This window comes from Euprymna scolopes, chromosome 26, assembly GCF_053919585.1.
Source record: "Euprymna scolopes isolate OS-2025 chromosome 26, ASM5391958v1, whole genome shotgun sequence".
Taxonomy (NCBI): Eukaryota; Metazoa; Mollusca; class Cephalopoda; order Sepiida; family Sepiolidae; genus Euprymna; species Euprymna scolopes.
In genome coordinates, this window is record NC_136507.1 from 90,997,545 (window position 1) to 91,006,350 (window position 8,806).

At 37.4% G+C, this 8,806-nt stretch overlaps 2 pseudogenes; both read right to left on the minus strand.

Annotated features, from left to right (window-relative positions):
• Nucleotides 1–2,555: 2,555 nt before the first annotated feature.
• LOC145248448 (U2 spliceosomal RNA) lies at nucleotides 2,556–2,691 on the minus strand (annotated as a pseudogene).
• Nucleotides 2,692–2,985: 294 nt separating this feature from the next.
• Nucleotides 2,986–3,131, minus strand: LOC145248463 (U2 spliceosomal RNA; annotated as a pseudogene).
• Between the last annotated feature and the right edge of the window lie 5,675 nt (nucleotides 3,132–8,806).

An 8,806-nucleotide genomic window follows, 5' to 3' on the forward strand; every position in this document is an offset into this window, starting at 1 on the left:
TAGCGTTTACAATCGACAGCTCTAACCACTGGACAATGATGGATTGGTGCTCGGAAATGATTCATCATATAGCTATTAAATAAACATTTGCCCATCACTTAACAGTACTTGAGCTACTAGTTTCTTTACAAATAAAAACTCAACGAGCTATTCGTAATCGCTATATAAGGAGCGATGAAATATAGTTACGATAGTGCTCAATCACTGGAGAGGACTTAATGCAGTGATCCATATATAGTACTGTTTCGTTGTATCAAATTTATCAGTGCGGTTAGACTAGCGCCTTTACCTAGCGGTGGATTGAACCTATAAACATCGCTCTTATATATGATGATTGCTTTATCTTTCCAGATGATTGCCGTTACATTGAGTTCTCCCCATATCTCCGTCCATTCCATCTCAGATGACTCTGCAACAGATTTGCACATCTTGAACCAGGTGTTACATACAAACTGAGCAATTTCCACTAAGCTAATTCGTATGGAGGCTGAAGGGTATTCCTATGAACAACCATATGTCTTCTCAAACCAGTAGTAGATTAGCACACTTTGATGCATTCTAAATAGATTGTTTGGTTCGAAAAATAGGCACAAAGTTGACCTGAACAGGAGTTTTGTGTGACTTTAAGGGGTTGATATAGCCAGATTTTGACGTTAGCACTCGTTCATAAGTGTCGTGTTTCCAGCTCTGTTGTCATGGTTAGGGCCATCAATAAAACCTTCGCGAAGCTCTCGCTTCAGATTGCCATTGGCCTGCTTTCTTTTCTCTAGAGCATCACCACTTTCACGCACACGCTTTCGCTAAATAAATACGATTTGAGTTATATTGGTCGTAATTCTGATTTGCGTGTATCCTCGAACACGAGAGAGAACCAGCTAGTTAATAAGCACAGATAGTCACGTAGACCTCTTACAGGAGGCACATAAGATTGGATAAAGGGTCGGCGTATCTTCAAGCATAATCATTGGAGCAGTTTCGTGGATTTTTACAGCTATTAAATTATTGGTAAGGTCGAAATGTAAACCAGCACACACACACACACACACACACACACACACACACACACACACACACACACACACACACACACACACACACACACACACACACACCGTGAACAAGCAAACAAGTCATTTTATATTTCTAAATATAATTTTACAAATATTTTTATGTCGTGATAGGAACTATTTGTAAAGACATTTCCGTTTGAAAAATGTCTTTCTGGTCAATTTACTTTAAAAAAAAGTTTTAAACACGGTTTCCTCAACGCTGGAACACGTGTCCCGCTGGCGCTTAAATTTTAACCGACTTCCTAACAAATCTATGTTACTCGTCCTGAAAACCTGAAGAAGAGTCCAGAAACAATAAAGACGGACAGAAACATAGTTCATAAAAGCCGGAGATACAGTCGGCATATCTTCGGTCCGATTCAATAGAGCATTTAATGTATTTATGTTTCTGAACTCCTTTGAGTGAATTTCCTTGTTTAAAAAAAAATGTGGGTGCGTGCATGTGTGCGTGAGTGTATATATATATATATATATATATATATATATATATATATATATGTGTGTCTGTGTGTCTGTGTGTGTACAGCGTGTTTCTTTGTGTTTCTTTCAGTTTCGAATGTTGAATGGATTTGTATCATCCATTTCTGATTCATTACTATACACCCGTTTTGAAAAGACAGTCAACTTGTCATTCCATTCATCTCCACACAAACGGATGCATTTAGTTTTATCTACCGGAAATTCATTGACTGCGTTGCTCCATTTCGATTGGCTGATTTCTTTTCATGACCAATACAAATCTTGTGTTCATATACGCTGGCAACAAACGACATCTTACGGAGGCGGCGAACTCGTTCAGATCGGACCAGTTGTCGCATAACATATTTATCAATGAATTGACGATTATCCAATAGATTTTATTGGCATGGGTGGAAGTATGGTACGAAAAGTTTGATTGTCACGGATCGTCGGTTACGGATCCTTTATTTTTGCAGTGTGAATTCTATGTCAGATTATCACCTCATATTTGTTGCTCATATTGACCGAAAAAAGATGCATTCCAAATGACACGTAATGTTTATGAATATATATATCTAAAAGTTTCGAGCTTAGCTTAATGAATACGTAAGACATATCTAACTGTTGCGATACAGTTGGTCTGTAGATGTCTACACCCCCCATATATATATATATATATATATATATATATATATATATATATATATATATATATATTTGTGTGTATGTGTGTGTAAAGTAAAACAAGGCCGATAGCCATTAGTCGCGTGCTTTCGTGTAATGAATGAATGCGTGAATGTAGCATTGCATGCAATTATTAAAGAGACACAGAAATGACCGAAAGATTGGTTGAAATGACTTAAATAAATAAAAAGTAAATGACTTAGAATGACTTTAATGAACTTAAGGATGAATTGAATGACCTTAAGAATGACTTGAATGCTTAAAAAATAACTGGAATCCTTCAAAAACAACTTGAATGATCTGGAGAATAACTTGAATGGCTTCAAGACTAAGTGGTTGTAAAGTGGGTGATCATTTTACATTAAATTAATACAGAAAAGTGATTCTCCACTTATATCACAAATTTACAAACATAAGTACAGCATGTAGTAAGAACAGATACTACACTTTGATCTTGGCCAAACAGCCAAGAAAAGATGTATTTATTTGCTCCCCCACCGAGCAAATAGGGCACAACGCCGATTTTTTGTGTAGGGAGTGAAAGGTAAATGGGGGCAAACTCCCCGGGGAGTATGAGAACTGGATAGTAACAATTGGTATGAAGGTTTGCTCCTACATTGACCAAGGTCTTATATGTGGGGTTGCCTCCACATATAATCTTTGCTTGCAGTATCTGCCAGAACAGATGGTATTTATTTGCTCCCCCACTGAGCAAATTAGGCACAAGGCCGTTTTTAATGTGAGGTAAAAACCAGTTCCCCTAAAAGTAGGCAAAAGGGGGCACTCTGGTTACCAAAAATAATAATTGTCCCAGTATAGAGGGTTTCCCCTCCATTGACTGGTACAAATTATCTTAAGTGCAGTATCTGCCAGAACAGATACTAAACTTTGATCTTGGCCAAAAGGCCAAGAAAAGAGTATTTATTTGCTCCCCCACCGAGCAAATTAGGCACAAGGCTAATTTTTAATGTGACGAATGAAGGGGGAATGGGGACCAACTCTCCGGGGAGTAGGGGAGCTGGATTGTGACAATTAGTATGAAAGGTTGCCCCTAAATTGCCCAAGGTCATATATGGGTTTCCCACACATATGCTCTTGGATTGCAATATCTACCGGACAGGTACTACACTTTGATCTTGGCCAAAAGGCCAAGAAAAGGGTATTTATTTTGAGCAAATTAGGCTCAAAGCCGATTTTTAATATGAGGAGTGAAGGGTAAATGGAGAACAAGTCCCCGGGGGTAAAGGAGCTGGATAGTGACAATTGCTATGAAGGGTTGTCCCTACATTGATCAAGGTTTTATATGTGGAGTTGTCCCCCACATATGGTTTTTTGCTTGCAGTATCTGCCGGAACAGATACTACACGTTTATCTTAGCCAAAAGGCAAATAAAAGCTGTATTCATTTGCTCCCCCACCGAGCAAATTAGGCATAAGGCCAATTTGTAATGTGAGGAGTGAAGGGGAAATGGGGACCAAATCCCCGGGGAGTAGGGGTGCTGGATAGTGACAGTTGGTATGAAGGGTTCCCCTTACATTGACCAAAGTCTTATATGTGGAGTTGCCCCCACATGTGGTCTTTGTTTGCAGTATCTGCCTGAACAGATGGTATTTATTTGCTCCCCCACCGAGCAAATTAGGCACAAGGCCGATTTTTAATGTGAGGAGTGAAGGGAGGGGGAAGGGAAAAAGGGGACCAGCTCCCGAGAGGTGGGAATGGGAGCTGGTTAAAGGTCAGGCATGTGGGGTTGCCCCCACATCTGGTCTTTGCTAGTCATAGCTAGTCCCAGCTAGTCATAGCTTGCAGTATCTGCCGGAACAGATGGTATTAATTTGCTCCCCTACTGAGCAAATTAGGCACAAGGCCGATTTTTAAAGTGAGGAGTGAAGGGGAAATGGGGACCAACTCCCCGGGGAGTAGGGGAGCTGGATTATGACAATTGGTATGAAGGGTTGCCCCTACATTGACCAAGGTCTTATATGTGGAGTTGCCCCCACATATGGTCTTTGCTTGCAGTATCTGCCGGAACAGATGGTATTTATTTGCTCCCCCACCAAGCAAATTAGGCACAAGGCCGATTTTTAATGTGAGGAGTGAAGGGAGGGGGAAGGGGAAAGGGGGACCAGCTCCCGAGAGGTGGGAAATGGGAGCTGGTTAAAGGTCAGACATGTGGGGTTGCCCCCACATCTGGTCTTTGCTAGTCATAGCTAGTCATAGCTTGCAGTATCTGCCGGAACAGATGCTAACTTTGATCTTGGCCAAAAGGCCAAGAAACACTTAAAAATCCAAGAACAATATCTATTTACAACATACCTTTGATCTTAACCAAAAAGGCCAATCACAAAAGTGTTACGGACAGACTGCCCGAGCGCGCGACCGACCAACCGACAGAGTGAATTATAGAGTCGCTTGCACGCGACTAAAAATGTATTCGTTCTTATAGAACTTACTATCCAACATTGGTTTTCAACTAATCTATTCAATTTTATATACTAATTTATATGTATATCATATCAGAAGAGTGACACTCCCTCGGACACTTAAATCCATGAGCTCAAAAATGACTTCCATCGCCACAGGACAATTTTTACAGACAAATGCCCGAGGGAGTATCTATACACAGATCATGTTACAGTGGCTAAGTCTATCTCTCGGTTCAAAATGTTGAGATCCAGCAACAAGCAAGAGCAAGATAGCCAGCAACTGCAGACCAGCTTAATTTGGGTACTGGTCTCCCGCTTTCTGTTTCCTAGAAAGGTTGCCTTCACCACGGCTTACGTAAGCCCCCTCCACCCTAACGCACACATACATACACACAAACACACACGGTGCTAGTTGGCCGTTCACCCCGAAAAAGGGTTCATTCGCCCTTTGGAAGGTCTTGTTTTTAACCCTTCAGGGAGACTAACTACCCTCCTCGCCAAACAAGTCTGGTGGGGGAACCAGTTTAGTCGCGGTGACCCGACCATGAGGCAGGTTGTACTGGGTTACATGGTACCAGTAGCATATGACATGACCTGACATATGTATATTTGCATGTATATACATAGTATTATTTTTAACAGATGCATATATATATATATATATTGTGGAAATATGATTTTAAAAAAATTATATTTCACTTTTTATATATATAAATCCTTAATTTAAGAAGTCGAGTGTTATTACAAAGCCTATAATAAATATAAAGTATATATTCTAAATTTCACGATGTTGGCTACCTAACACCTTATTCCTGATTATCCTGATTAGTTAAGGGTTAAATAGATTCATTGATTGATATAATAATTACATGCATGGTTTCGTGTTACGAAACAGATACTTTCAATGAAATTGAAGGAATAAATTGTAAGATGGACAACATATTTTACATGATTTATACAAAAGGAGGCTGGACCCATAAATTTCACCTTGTCCCTCGTCCGTTCGTCTGTCCGCACTTTTCTTAATAATTACGCCATGGAAGTTTTGGAAATTTTGCACAAACATTAAACATGATATGAGTAAAAAATTAACAGAACAGATTTTCCGGGAAGACCCCTGTTGCCCCCCTAGGGGTGCTATTCGTATCAAAATGGGTAAAATTAACACTTTTGTGCTTATTAAAAAAAAATGATGCGTTGGATTTTTATAAAACTTGATTGTAACTGATTTCTATATGATTTTGTTTGTCTATACTTCACGATAACTCTAGGGAGTGCACCAAGGGCTTTTTCAGGCTTAATAAAAACACTCCATCTCTGGACTATTTTACCATGTTTGTTCACAATTTTGGCTATTAAGCAATTTTGCATGGTGCTGAACTCAAATTTAAATATGTAAAGGCCTTAGCGATTTTGGGGGGCTAAATGGTGGGGGGCCAGATGATAGAGTTAGTCATTTCATTTTTTGCAAAGTACAGAATTTAAATTTACATATCTTAGGACCTAAAACTGCATTGTTTGTTCATTTTGTGCATGAATTGACTCCCTGGGTGACTTTGGGGCTAAATGAGTGGAGCAAATGCCGAAATTCGTCATTTTCTTATGCCTCGTTCATTGTTCACTTGCGGGGGCCATGCATTTTTTACTTGTTTGATTATAATAAATATAATTATATATATATATATATATATATATATATATATATATATACTCACACACTAACACACACATGTATGTATGTATATATATATATATATATATATATATATATATACATGTGTTAGGGTTAGGGTTAGGGTTACGTTAACTAAAACATGTATATATATATATATATATATATATATATATATATATATATATATATAAACTCACACACTAACACACACATGTATTTATATATATATGTATATATATATATATATATATATGTATATATATATATATATACATGTGTTAGTTATTTTCTTAACTATGTCTTGTTTGCCTTAGGACTATGTACTCTTTATGACTAATCATCGAAATATGCGCACAGCAGTATCAATTTAATGAGTTTTTGTGCATAATGCATAGCATAATCACATTGACACATCGGTTCCCATCAGATCTCGAAGTTCAACAACCTTTAGTCGTATCAGTACTACAATCGGTAAATATTTGCGAATTCCAGGTACTGTATGTTCTCTCCGCTTATCTCGGCATTTTCACAGCCAGAATTTGTCCTCTGCTTTTCACTGCACCCAAGCAATTCCGATTCATGGAAGGTATGAATGGGATTGCTCAACTCTTGCTCCACAATATCGTACAGCAACCCTTACAGACGTCCCATTGTCCCTTGAACTTTAAAAGAAGCATCAATGGTTTGCAATAAATATATATATATATATATATATATATATATATATATATATATATATATATATATACAGGGTGAGACGAAAAATTGTCACTTCAGAATAAACGACATGAATCTATTTTTGTTTGATGAAAATCGGTTTGATTTTTTTTCGTTGTTGCAAACCATCTACAAGTTTGCCAGTTATGTACAAATCCCAAGAGCGATCGGAGCCTTCTGTCATGTCTGAAAGTGACACAATGTTAAACTTCTACTTTCTACTGATCCAGGTTATAATAACAGGATCATTGCTAACATATTCAAAATGCATTGCTGGATTGCCACGAATAACACGATCGTGCCAGGCTCGTCTGCGCTCCAATCTCTGGTCCCCCCTCGCCAATTTTTCACTAAAAACACCCCGCTAGCTGAAACCACTATCAATAATCTTCCCCACTCTTTATCTGTGCCTAAATCAAAACGTAGATTCCATGAACAAAGCTTCTTTCTTAGAAGTCAACGCCTGTGGAACTCTCTTCCGTTTGCCTGTTTCCCACCTGACTACAACTTGGATGTCTTGAAGTCCAACATAAACAAATTCCTGATAAACCGCCCCCTTAAGTAAGACACTTTATCAAATCTTAATTACTAACGACTACTACGATATTATCTCATTGATTACTGTACACGTAATAACCCTTGTCCCCGAGTGGCTTCCGGACCTTGATAAGTGATGACTACCATGTAAAAAATGGCCGATGAAAACAAAGTTTCCGGTCACAGTTATGATCGTTGTGTTGGTTTCAGGGTGGAATTACAATTTATGCCGGTCGTAGTACAATATACACACAGGGATATACTATACCTATTTAATACATATAATTTATTAAAACTTATTATAACTTATTCAAACTTGATAAAATGCTCTATCATTTTCATATAAGATTTCACAATAGCTAACTAAAGTATGTTATTTAAAAGTACTCATTACAGTGTTTGTTTAGGTTACGGGAATTTCCTCGGCCTGGAGATACCTTAAAGCCATATGAATCCATGAAAATTCGATACATGAAACAGACATTGTAATGTGCATCATTTAAATCAATACAACATGCAAAAACACTACGATCTGGAGAGCATTTTACTTTATTTTTCTTTTTTTACTGTCCGTCGTTTCGGTTGAATATAATCGGATGAAGTGAATTTTGTAGCATCCTCAATTGTTGTTTTTCATAGATTTGATTTAAATTTCATTAAAATTGGTATTCAAGTTTTTATAAGGTGTTCTACCACTTAGAAGGGGCCGCACATATATATGAGAGACATGATATTATTCCGCACCGCTTGGGTTTTCTTCCCAGAAAAAAATAATTTACATATGATATATTTGATGTTTTTTGTGAGGTTCTGACGCCGAGAAGTAAATTGAATGGGCACTTAGTGATTAGGTGACACTTACATTGTCTCCTTGGATTTTTTTACCACATAAGTGATGTTTTAGTTTTTTATGGATATTCTCTGGTAGTTTAATTATTTAACGACGACACATGCATTCATTACACACGCATACACACAAACACACACACACACACACACACATATATATATATATATATATATATACAATTTTTTAAATGTAATTATCCACATAAAATAATATATATACCGCTCCCCATGTGGGGGTACCAAATTAAAAAGGGAAAATTATTCCCAACTAGCATTTAGGTAAAAATGCACTTTCGTAAATAATTGAATTCATTCAAAACATATCGCTAAAACCAAAAACAAAACAACATCTATATATATATATGTATATATATATATATATATATATATAT